We start from the raw sequence: 12,182 nt of genomic DNA, 5'->3' as shown, positions 1-12,182 counted from the left end.
AGTCAATGCTTTAATTTTGGAATATATTTATTGTACAAGTCTATTTACAAGTTTATTGGGCAGGACAGCACACATATGATGTGTGATTGATCTGTACAGAATTTAAATTTCCATGTTTTACCTATCCCTGAGAAGATATTGTTAAGAATAACCATCTGTTCAACAAAAAGCAGCTTTTAATCCTCCTCATTCACATCAAATCACAATACTTTCTAAAAAGAAAAGGAATGAATAATATAGTTCAATGACCATAAGTGAGCTGCCAGGGAAGCAAAGTCAGTTAGTGATAATTGAGTGATCACTTTTTCCACTTACTCCTTAAAATTCTCCATACAGTATATTGTTATACTGCAGAGAAAAACAGTATCAGACTCTCAAAAAGACAAAACTATCAGCAATATTTTGTGTGGTATGAATACTTCAATTTAAGTAAAGAAAATGCCAAAAGGAAATAAGCCAAGAAATGGAAGTGTAAGCAAATGAAAGTAATAGTCCAAGCTGACTAAAAAAATAAAGGAGAAAATATATATATTAAAAATGATGAAGAAATAAGTGATTATTGCAACTTGCAATTAGTTTGAAAGGAAAATGATGTATAACAGATCTACCTTCTGCTGGAGAACAAATATTTGTTGGACAAAGAATTCTGATTAAAAATACTTGCTCCAAATCTATCCAATATGTCCATTAGCCCAGTATTGTATGTTGACAGTTCAAAAAACATTAAGCATTAAAAGGAACATGCACAAAAATACATATAGAAATCCATATAGCCACCCTTCTCACTGGGTGATGCACAACAAATATGATCCTATTTACTCAAAACTCAGGATAAATGTAAAGCTAGGAGTAATATTAAAAGAACACTTAAGACAAAATTCCAAATGAGCTACATTTGAAGTAATAAGAATTCAAATTCTGCATCTTCTCTCTTCTATTATATTATTATTATATTATATTATTATATTATTATTCTATTCTATTATTATATTATTCTCTCTTATATTTTCCAGAGGAAGGTACAGTAGTGTTTTATTCCTGCATTGGGATAATTGGTTCAGTGCTACAGTATATTGATGCATTCTCTCAAAGTGTTCACCTGCACCATTTCACACTTTATATTGTTTTTCCCAACCTAACTTTGTGGTAACTTTTCAGTGACAGAAATTTCCTTGCACTTTCAAATTAGGTTTCCCTAAATATAGCAACACTGTAACATCCAACTGTGGGAATGGATTTACAGCTAAATCCTGTTTTGCATAATTTTCTTTAACAGGGGTGAGGGGAATCTACAAGAAAGAAATCCATAGTTTTCCTTGTAAGGTTATATTTTATCCTATACCTAAACAAAAGAGAAGTAGAAAATAATTACAAAATCTTACACATTTTCATTCCAATAGCCTTTTATATGTATGTGCTGGAACTCTAAAAGCAGGCACAGCTATAATTTGAAAAATAACATTACTGAAACAGTAACATGATTAAACCTACAGGTTTACTGACTGCATAAAGCAACATGCATTTTGCTTACTGAAAAATTGTGCATTTAATTCATTAGATTCATCAATCTGAAGAGAAACCAGAGTATTAATCATTATCCTACCCTTTTTAGGTACAACTAATGGTGCTGTAGTAGTGTTTCCTTCTTGTATTTACCTCACGGGAACAATCCAATGTTGTGGGTTGAGCTGAGAGAATGACTGCGCCAAAATTACCCAGCTGGTTTTCATGAAGAACTAAAACTCAGTTTCCTGGTTTCTAGCCCAGTTTAATCATTAAATGAAACTGGTTCTTGAATAATTATCTTTGAAAAATATCTTGTGAATGAAGGCAAATATATGTATGTATTCCAGGACAATGTTGCAGGATCCAGTACACACATCCTGGAGATTGAGAAGTTCCCTGAGGATGGGCTCGAGCACGAGTCCAAAAGGTTGGAAGAACCACTAATCCCAGGACCTTGAAAATATCTACCTGCAATATCTATCTGAAGAGGCAACTTTTCCATCTGAAAAAAGGCAACTTTTTGGCTTTACTGCAAAGGCAGTGTTGTGGTGGGACATGCTCATTTTGCAACACTAATGGGGAAAAAAACAATAAAATCTTTCTAACTGCGTCTACTTTTCCCTTAACTGAAAAACACTGCATTATGAGAGGCTCTAAATAATACTGTAAATGATATTAGAGACTAAATGCCGCATTTGAAAATGTTTAGCCATTAAGTGGCAAATGTGCTTGGGGGAAAAAGTACTGATTTCTCAGAAATGGAACAGAGTTTGATGTGGATTATATTTTATAATAGTGTTATATGAATCATACCTTTAAAACTAGTCGATCAGTAGTGCTAGCTTCATAGGTGACTTAAAATATTAAATATTTAGATAGATTCCCCCGTTTTGAATTAGTCTTGACTCCTGGTGACTACATTAACGAGTCCAGGCAATTTTCCTGGTAGCAATTTTAGATTGGCCATTGCCTTCCTTCTTGGGATAAGACAGTACAAGTTGCCTCACTGGCTTCATGCCTAAAATAAAACTAGAATTTATGGTCTCCTGGTGCCTCACCTGGATCATTAAATGCCAAATAAAACCATACGCATACTTAATCCAAATAATAAGTAATTTGTAAATAAGTAAAGAAATACTTATTTTAAAAAGCTCATGTAGCCATCCTTCTTATATATAATAACACTAAGGAGCTCACAAAGGACAATAAAGCATAAAAGAAAGATAAAACCATCAGCGCCCCATTGATGTTTAAACCAGATGACAATTGGGAGGCTCACAAATCCAGTCTAGAAAATGATAGTCCTTTTCTAATGTTACTTCCCAGAAACAGTAAGACATGCTTGCTTTATGATTCAGGAAGCAGACAGCATTAGCAGCCAATGAGTCTCTACGTTCCTGTACAGCCTTCTGTAAAAAAATAATCTAAAATTCTAACATCATGAGATAAGGAGTTGATATGGCTCCATCATGTTTCCTGTATTCTATCATTCTTCCAAGCTAAAGAGCTTTGTCTTTTTTTGCAGAGGCACTGCTCCAGCTTTTTCATTGCCTTTACTGTAACAAACCTACAGTAATTCCAAAATCCCAAAGGCCAGTGAGAAGAACTGTACATAATAATGCAAGGCAAAATTATTGGAATTGCTAGGGAGACAGGTGCAATATAATATAATGTCATCATAAAGCAGTGATGGCAAATCTCTTGGGCTTGGTTGTCAAAAATTTGGAAAATGTTTTAAGTTGATTTTTCTGGTGTGTCTCCTCTGAACAAAAGAGAAACAATTCTCTGTCTCCCCTCCCATCTAGAACACCCTGAATTGCAGAATTTGGTAGCAACATTGAAGCTGGGCCTGAAATAGAGGCCTAGGCCTTAACTTCAGCCACATAGCACCATTGCTGCCACTGAAAAAGGCTGTCTGGTGCCATTCCCAAGAGCTCCCCAGGATCTGCTACATATTCTATGGTGTGGTGATCTGTGGCCTTCATGAGAGAGGCCTCTATGGCCTACCTGAGTTGTATGAGGCCTTAATTTATTAAAGCACTTTCGAAGAATGCTCTTCTGCAGCTCTGCAGCCTCTGAAAATGGTGCCAAAGGACATCCCGTTCTTGCACAATTTTAAATTGCTCCAGAGATTGTGTGAGAGCACATCCATTCTGGTGGCTCATCAAATATCATGTGTCACTTTTGACACATGTCATATTCATAGATTTGCCATCACTGCCAAAACAAATCTATGATGAAATTTTAAGTATGGCCTCCTCACAGATTTGTTTTAAGAGATTTGTATTATATTAGTCCCACAATAATTCCAACAAAAGGATCCTTTCACTTTAGCTCAACATTTTAATCAAATTATCTCTATAATGCCAAGATCCCATTTCCAAACACCACTGTCAGTTTAGATCCCATCCAATTAAAATTTGGATTTGTTTGTGCCAACATACAGCATATTATGAGATTTTGCAAATGGCACTGTGAAACCCATTCAGCCAATTTATCATTAGCCTTTTGGAAAATTTCATAATCCTGAACATTTTGGTACCATTGGCAAATGAGATATTGTATTGCACTGCTCAGTCTTAACTACAAATTATATTCAATTTAAAAAGCACCAGTCCCAATACTACTCTCTGGAGTAACCCAATATGCACTTCTCCCCAGTATGAGAACTGATTGTTTATTGCTGCTGTTACAGCTGTAATTTCTATGAAAAGAACTATTCTATTATCCACTGCAGGTGAGTTTTTTAGGAGCCTTTGGTGACAGACTGTCACAGGCTTTTTTGGATTCCATGTCAATGGGAGAATATTAAACTTTGCAGAAATATCTTTTTTTCTTTTCAGCAAAGCTCATTCCACCATGTATTTTCTCTTTAGTAATACTTTGTACTACTTTGCCAAGAAGAGATACTAAAGTAAGAATACTATCTTAGCATCTTGATCCCTTTTATAATACTGGAGTAAGATTATCTGTTTTCTAAGCTGCAGAAATCAGTGTGATGTTAACACGAAGTTTGATATTTTTTTGAAAAACTCACACTATTCCAATTCAACTATTATTTATTTTTTCCTTTATGCACTGTTAATATAAGTTATTTCCATTTTTATTTACACTTCTAATCAGCTATTCTGACAAACACTGCCTCTGAAGAAGCTCACCCAAATTATTACAACCACTAGCATAGCAAAGGTCCTAACTGCAAATTACAGGCTATGTAGGGCAAGAAGAGATATAAATTTAAGGGACTGAGAACAAAGGCAGTAGTAAAGCTAAAACTAAGTGGAAAGCTATAAATATTCATTTATCATGTTTTTATTTTATGTAAGGTAATTTTAATCATATTTAAAATATGGGAGATATTTTATGATTTTATTTTATGATTTATAAACCAATCAGAACTGTACATAAGATTCCAATAATGACTGCAACTTTTATTAGTGCAAGGACTAAAATGCAGTTATCTGATATGCAGATACTGAGATCCCAAGCAGAAAAGGTGCTTCTGAAAGACATATTTGATGCATGCGTCAGCACTTTTTTTTTTTTTTTAGAAAACTGTACCTTATTCTCAACTTGTTTGGCAGCTGTGTGGTCTCAGGAAAGCAAGTGTTTGAGTTACATCTTGTTCTTGCTCTACTAATTCAAATATGAATGAGCCCAGGAAAATGCATGGCTTTTTTTGGATGGTGACACCAAGAGCAGAAAGTCTCCCCATAAGCTCTACAAAGCACTTTTCAGCTTGAGAACTCAGCAGTTGCACCTCTCTTGGAGGTCATATTATTCTCCCTCGAACTGCTCGGATCATCCAGAGAGTGGGAGGTGCTCCAGTCTGCGTCTGTGTAGGCTGGGCTTAATCATTAGGGAACGCTCCGCCCTCTGTCACATGGTCCCTTGTAGCCTCCCAGTTTATGCCCAGCCTTTGCAGAGTTAGGCTGTGTGTTTTGATTGTGCTTCCCACTCTTTGGCTGATTCAAGCAGGATAATATTTCAGTTCAGGTTTGATTTAAGCTTATTATTCCCTTAGCCTCTGCGCATCTGGGGGTGTCTTGAGACTTAGGGGTGTGCGTTTTTCGTCCCCAGGGGGCTGGGAGGGCAGCTTAGCAGCACTTAGTGCTAACACCCCCCCCACCCCCACTCTCTGCCGTTTATTTCTTTTTTTCCTGCCTTGCTGTCCTGGTGCCTTTCTAAGGTCTGGAGCCTTTTTTATTCTGGTTTTCCCCCCACTAACGCCAATTTCAGCGCCCTCGCCCTCATGGCTTGCAGGATGCACCCACCCTGAGCCGCCCGCTTTGCCTTTCACTTTCGATTTTCAGGCGGCCGCCATTTTGGGCGCCGCCTCGTGGCCGGGCGACATTTTGCAGGCCTCCTATTGCTGCGACATTCTGCTGGCCCTAGGCTTAGGCTCCCAGGCCTAGTAGGGCTGATCTCTCTATCTCCCTCTCCCAGAGGGGAAAAAGAAAGCTGTTTTTTACTCTTTACTCTGTTAATGGTTGGTGTAAGTGTTGGCTTCCGCAGCAGATCTCAGGGTGGGGAATTAGAAAAGCAGCCACTCCCTCCCTGAGCGGGGGCAAGCTGCCTGAGGCCTTGTATTGCTGGCGTTGATTTGGCTGATTGGCTTCTCTTCCTTTTACCAACTGCCAGGTTGTTATTCAGTCTAATACAGAATATCTTCATATTTCCTTACATTGGTAATCCAATCTCATTCAATTGGCATTTTTTCTCTCTCAGATTTGCTTAGAGAGACCTAGCTTCCATCACTGTCGCTGCAGTGTGTTTTCCTGGATCCTTATCCTGGTGGGATATAATTGTACATTAAAAGTCTATATCTGTGGCAGTTTAAAAAAAAACCAAAAACTTTTTTGGTCATATTTTCAGATTATTCATTGCAAATTCCAAAAGGGGGCGCGGGCCAGTTTCTGGATACCCGGCCTTACCCAGGTCGTATCCTAGGTGTGCCAACCGCCTGTACACACACACACACACACATATATATATTTCTATATTTTCATTTTGATATTTCTGTTGTTTTACCATGGCAGATGATAACCCTAACTCCCGCCATTCTTTGAAGGCGAAATCTAAGTCCCATCATGTGCGCAGACAGGCTAAGGAAACCTCTCAGGAGACTTCTAAGGCCTCTCAAAGGGACACTTAAGGCGTCATAAGGCACTAGAGAGGGAGTTCGATAGGCGCTCTAGGGTGACTCAACCATCACCCCCAGCCGCCCCTTCTACTTCCAGGCACCCCCCCCTCCAGTTTGTTCCCCTCTCTCCAGGCACAGCTCATCCCAGGAGTCTCACGACCCTGGACCAGCTACCAGCCGGATGCCTGAAGCAACCTTCACTCCCACGGCCGCTGGCCTGAGACAGGAGGACCCACCCATGATCGAGATGCCTGAGTACATGAGAACTTGGATGGAGCAGGCTATTCGACAGGGGATAGCTCAAGGCATGCAGCAGATGGCCGGATCAAGCCTTCCTCAGACGGTTCCCGCGCAAGAACCGGTGCCAACTAGGTCCATGCCCGCCTTGGACCCTGCTCCTGGTCAGGTACCCTCCCGGGGGCCAGCCCTCTTCCAGAAAGGGAACCGGAGGAGGGAATGGAAATTTTAGACCAATACAGGGAGGAGGAGGAGCACCTTGAATGGGGATCCACCTTCCATGGGGAACCCTTTTCAGATTTAGACCCGATGGAAGCAGAGTTGTCGGAGGACGAGGGCCTTACCCCGTCCAGCCTTCCTTTGTGGGGTTATTCAAGCCCCACATGTTTAAATCCATCTTGTTTAAGGCCAAGAACACCTTGGGCCTGGCCACTCAACTTCCCCTGTCCCCCACTCCTCTGGGGAGGAACCGGAGGACGCAATGTTCAAACAGCCCGTGGTGGCCGAGGATGTGATTCCCGCTCCTCCCATTTTCCACGATCTGGTTTCCAACCAACTGGGTTTTACGGGGCTCCTCCGGCCCCATCCACACAGAATAAGAGGTTCTTTAACCTCGGGCGGTTTCTGCTCCCTCCTCAATACCCCGGAGGTGGGCGGCCCATTGTTGGTCTCGCCTCTTCCTCCTCCCGAGTGACCCACTGGAGGCCCTCAAACCCGAGGATAGGAGGTCTGAATTGGCCTTGCGGCGGGCTCATCTAGCCGACGCCTGGGCAATTAGATCGGCCACCGCAGCCTCCTTCTTTACCAGGTCCTCTATCCGGTGGCTCCGTCAACTGAAGGCCCACATCCCTCCATCCAATACACGGGCGCTGCAGGACATTGCCAAAATCACAGCGGCGGCAGAGTTCTCAGCGGACGCCACATACCATTCGGTTAAATTCGCCTCCCGGGCGTTAGCATCCCAGGTCACTGCCCGCCGCCTGCTCTGGCTCAAACCATGGCAGGCGGACGTGAAGAACAAGGTCAAGCTGGCATCCGCCCCCATTAAAGGGAGAAGCTCTTTGGGCCGGCCCTGGACCCTCTCTTGGCGAAACGAGGGAAAGAAGAAATTCCTTCCTCCTCTTTTTCGGAGGCCTGACTCCCGAGCCCCTCAGCCCTTTCGAAGAGGATCCTCCCGGTCCTTCTACCAGTCCCCCTTCCCCCCCAGGTACCCGAGACCTCCCTCGTATAGAGCATCATATTCCCAGGATCGTTCCGACCCGAGCGATCGAAATAGGAGGGGCGGAGGATTTAAGCGTCCCTTCAGGGGTTCCGGGGGGAGACCCTTCCGGCGCTCCAAATGAATCCTGTCTTTTTCCCCCCATTGGTGGTCGGCTGAGGCATTTCGCCGACCTGTGGGATTCTACCACTTCCGACAAATGGGTCAGGGACTCCATCAGGTTTGGACTCGCTCTGGAGTTCCACTCTCAACCTCCCGAGTTCTTCATGTCATCTCCCCCCTCTCGGGACCTCTCCAAACGCAAATTAATGGATGCGGCCATCCATCACTTACTCTCCATCCAGGCCATCCAGCCAGTTCCCCCCTCTCAGCGAGGGCAGGGTTCTATTCCCACCTCTTCGTGGTTCCCAAGTCCTCGGGGGGATGGAGGGCTATCCTGGACCTCAAACGGCTCAACCGCTTCCTAAACCCCCGCAAATTCAAAATGCACACCCTCCAATCCATTTTGCAGGGTACCAGGCAAGGAGATTGGCTATCTTCTATAGACCTCTCTGAGGCATACCTCCACATCCCAATTCGGCCTTCACACTCTAAATTCCTTAGATTCTGTTACAATCACCACCATTTTCAGTATGTGGCCCTTCCCTTTGGGTTAGCCTCAGCTCCCAGAGTTTTCACTAAGATCCTCGCGGCCCTGGCAGCTCGCTTAAGGGACTGCCCAGTCCGTCTCCACTGCTATCTGGATGATATCCTCATCCTGTCCCATTCACAATCCCAAGCAGAGCTGGACACCAAGACTACTCTCTCCGCCCTCCACGCCCATGGTTTCCTGGTCAACCAAAAAAAGAGCCAACTGGTCCCTTCTACCCGAATTGCCCACTTGGGGGCCATCATTGACACAATGCAGGAAAAAGTGTTCCTTTCCCCGGAAAGGCTCCAGAGTATTCGAAATTCAATTCAGGTTATTCGCCGATCAAGGAGGGCTTCTCTGTTAGATTTATCTAAATTACTGGGAAAAATGGTTTCATGCATCTCTATTATTCCTTGGGCCCATCTTCATACCAGGTCCCTGCAGTGGCTCCTGCTTCCGTTTCAAAGGTCCAGCAGAAGCAACTCAAAATCCTCCATCAAGGTACCTGCAAAGGTCCTCTCGTCTCTCCTCTGGTGGACCAACCCTGCCATCAACAGGGGTCATCTCTTCAAAGATCCCTAGCGTCTTGTCATCACCACAGACGCCAGCCTGAGCGGCTGGGGCGCTCACTTCCAGTCCCTTACAACACAGGGCAAATGGTCCCATGCAGAGCGGGCCTGCAGCATAAACTGGCTGGAGCTCCACGCCATCCACCTGGCCCTCCGCCACTTCCTGCCTCAAGTACGTGGGCGGCACGTCCTTATTCTCACGGACGTTACCGCCAAGGCCCATGTCAACAGGCAAGGCGGGACCCAGTCTATTCGGTTGATGAGAGAGGCCGAGAGACTCTGTCGTTGGGCAGAGCGTCACCTCCTCTCGATCAAAGCAGAACACATTTCGGGGGCCTCAAACACCCGAGCGGACTGGTTAAGCAGGGCCACCGTGGACCAGTCCGAGTGGCGCATTCATCCATCCCTTTTCAGGGAGGCGACCATGATCTTCGGTCTCCCGTTAGTGGACCTCTTTGCATCCCCCTGCAACACCCAGCTCCCTCGGTTCTTCTCCAGATTCCCTTCCCCCGGGGCCGAGAATCACAATGCACTTCGCTGTCCGTGGCCCCCCGGACTCCTGTATGCCTTCCCCCCATTAGCTTTGCTTCCCAGGGTCATTCAGAAACTGATCCAGGAGAAGGCAGATCTGATTTTGGTGGCCCCCTACTGGCCCAGGCGACCATGGTTTGCAGACCTCCGCAACCTCTCGGTGTCTCCCCGTGGAGAATCCCTCCGGACAGGATCTCCCTGTCTCAGGGGCCCATTCAACATCCGGAGCCCCAATGGCTCCAACTAACCGTGTGGAGGTTGAGCGGGAAAAATTTATCTGACCAGGTCATTAACACGATCCTGGCCGCCAGACGGCCTTCAACCAATCGGATATACGATGCCACCTGGGTCAGCTTCTGCAGGTGGTGCCATTCATCCATGGTCAACCCGCTCTTGCCTTCGTGGCCCAGATTCTGAATTTTCTCCAGGATGGGCTCAAAAAGGTCTCTCACCTAATACCCTGAGACGCCAGGTAGCGGCCCTCTCAACTGTTGTCTCCGGCGACAATCTGGGTCCCCTCTCTCACCATCCCTGTATCAGGGCCTTCCTAAGGGGGCTACTAACCTCCGTCCCGTTGTGCACCGGTACCCCACTTGGGACCTTAACAAGGTCCTGGTGGCCCTCACCAGACCTCCTTTCGAACCCATTAGAGAATCCTCTCTCCAAATTTTGACCTTTAAGGTAGTATTCCTGGTGGCAATTACCTCGGCTCGCCAAATTTCGGAGATTGCTGCCCTTTCGGTGAGAAAGGACCTCTGTATCTTCCATTCCGATCGGGTGGTTCTACGCCCCGACCCGACCTTCTTGCCCAAGGTCAATTCAGCCTTCCACAGGGCTCAGGAGCTTACACTCCCGAACTTTTGTCCCAATCCTTCGCGGGAAAGGGAGAAACAATGGCACACCCTAGATGTCAGGCGGGCCCTCCGCATATACATTAACCGCACACAACCCTTTAGAAGGTCAGAGTCTTTATTTCTCTCCTTCCAGCCCAAGTCCTTAGGCCACAAGGTGTCCCCTTCCACCATCGGGCGATGGATCAGAGCCACCATCGCCAAGGCTTATTCGTCTCAGGCCTTGCCAGTTCCCAGTGGGGTTACGGCGCATTCCACCAGGAGTGCGGCCACCTCTGCGGCCTGGGCCACCCAGGCTCCAATCTCAGACATCTGTCGGGCCGCCACTTGGGCTTCCCCCTCCCCTTTCATTAGGCACTATAAGATTGACATCTTTGCGTCAGCTGAGGCCTCGTTTGGTAGACGAGTCCTCCAGCGGGTCATCGAGGACCCAGGGGAGCTTCCACCCCAGACGGATTCCCTCCCGTAGGACAGCCAAGCTTTGGTATGTCCCACTCTCTGGATGATCCGAGCAGCTCGAGGGAGAATGGGCGTTGGTCTTACCTGACACGCCATTTCTAGTCGAGCTGCGAGGATCATCCAGCCCCACCCTTTTTAATTTTTTCCGTCTGGGGGAACCTTGTTTCAGCCAATGATACTTTAGGTCTAGTTAGATGAGAGTTAGACGACTTTCCTCCTCTCTCGACTTCGCATAAACTGGGAGGCTACAAGGGACCATGTGACAGAGGGCGGAGCGTTCCCTAATGATTAAGCCCAGCCTACACAGACGCAGACTGGAGCACCTCCCACTCTCTGGATGATCCTCGCAGCTTGACTAGAAATGGCGTGTCAGGTAAGACCAACGCCCATTTTCAATATCCTAGTTACATTAAATATGGAATTTGTTTTTACACCTAGTACAACATATATGAATAAATATTTCACTGATCTAACCACTAGGATCTTCACTGATCTAACCACTAGGATTTAATCTACCGATTCACCGATCTAACCACTATGATCTTCAACTAAAGCTGTCTTGAGTTCTACTTATTGGTATTGGAATTAACTTTTTCAATGAATTTTTTGGCAGATTCACCCAGTTTGAAGGCATTTCTTTAGCATTATTTGTAGTGTATTTTTTAACTTTTCCTGAATAATGTATTGTCATTACAAACTAGGCTATCTAAATAATCATTATTAATATATTAAATAGAACAATCTCAAAACTTTCCTTTGCTTGCTCAGAACAATCTTTCATTGCCTGATGCTCTCTAGATAACTTTGCAATCCTTAAAATTCTTATGGGCAGCTGAGAGAAAAGATTAGAATTGGAGTGGGAAAAATAACTTTTAAAATAATGTGCTTTTAAAGTAATTCCTTCCAGACTTTAGTTTAGAATCATGATGCCTTCTTCAGACATTGCCACTTTTCTATTCCATTTAATTCCTTAACTACAATTTTATTTTTTTTGTTATTTGAAGGAAAGCAAATTTAATCCAAAACGGCCATATAT

The 12,182-nt window shown here is 44.7% G+C and overlaps 1 protein-coding gene across 9 annotated transcripts in view; it reads right to left on the bottom strand.

The window, feature by feature from the left end:
- The window catches only part of ELAVL4 (ELAV like RNA binding protein 4), a 134,725-nt gene that overhangs the window by 44,717 nt on the left and 77,826 nt on the right, over positions 1–12,182 (bottom strand). The gene's annotated exons all lie outside the window — the stretch shown is intronic.

The sequence above is a fragment of the Pseudonaja textilis genome, chromosome 3 (assembly GCF_049901715.1).
Source record: "Pseudonaja textilis isolate UNSWEBS1 chromosome 3, rPseTex1.2, whole genome shotgun sequence".
NCBI lineage: Eukaryota > Metazoa > Chordata > Lepidosauria > Squamata > Elapidae > Pseudonaja > Pseudonaja textilis.
This window is presented reverse-complemented; position numbering and strand designations above follow the sequence as displayed.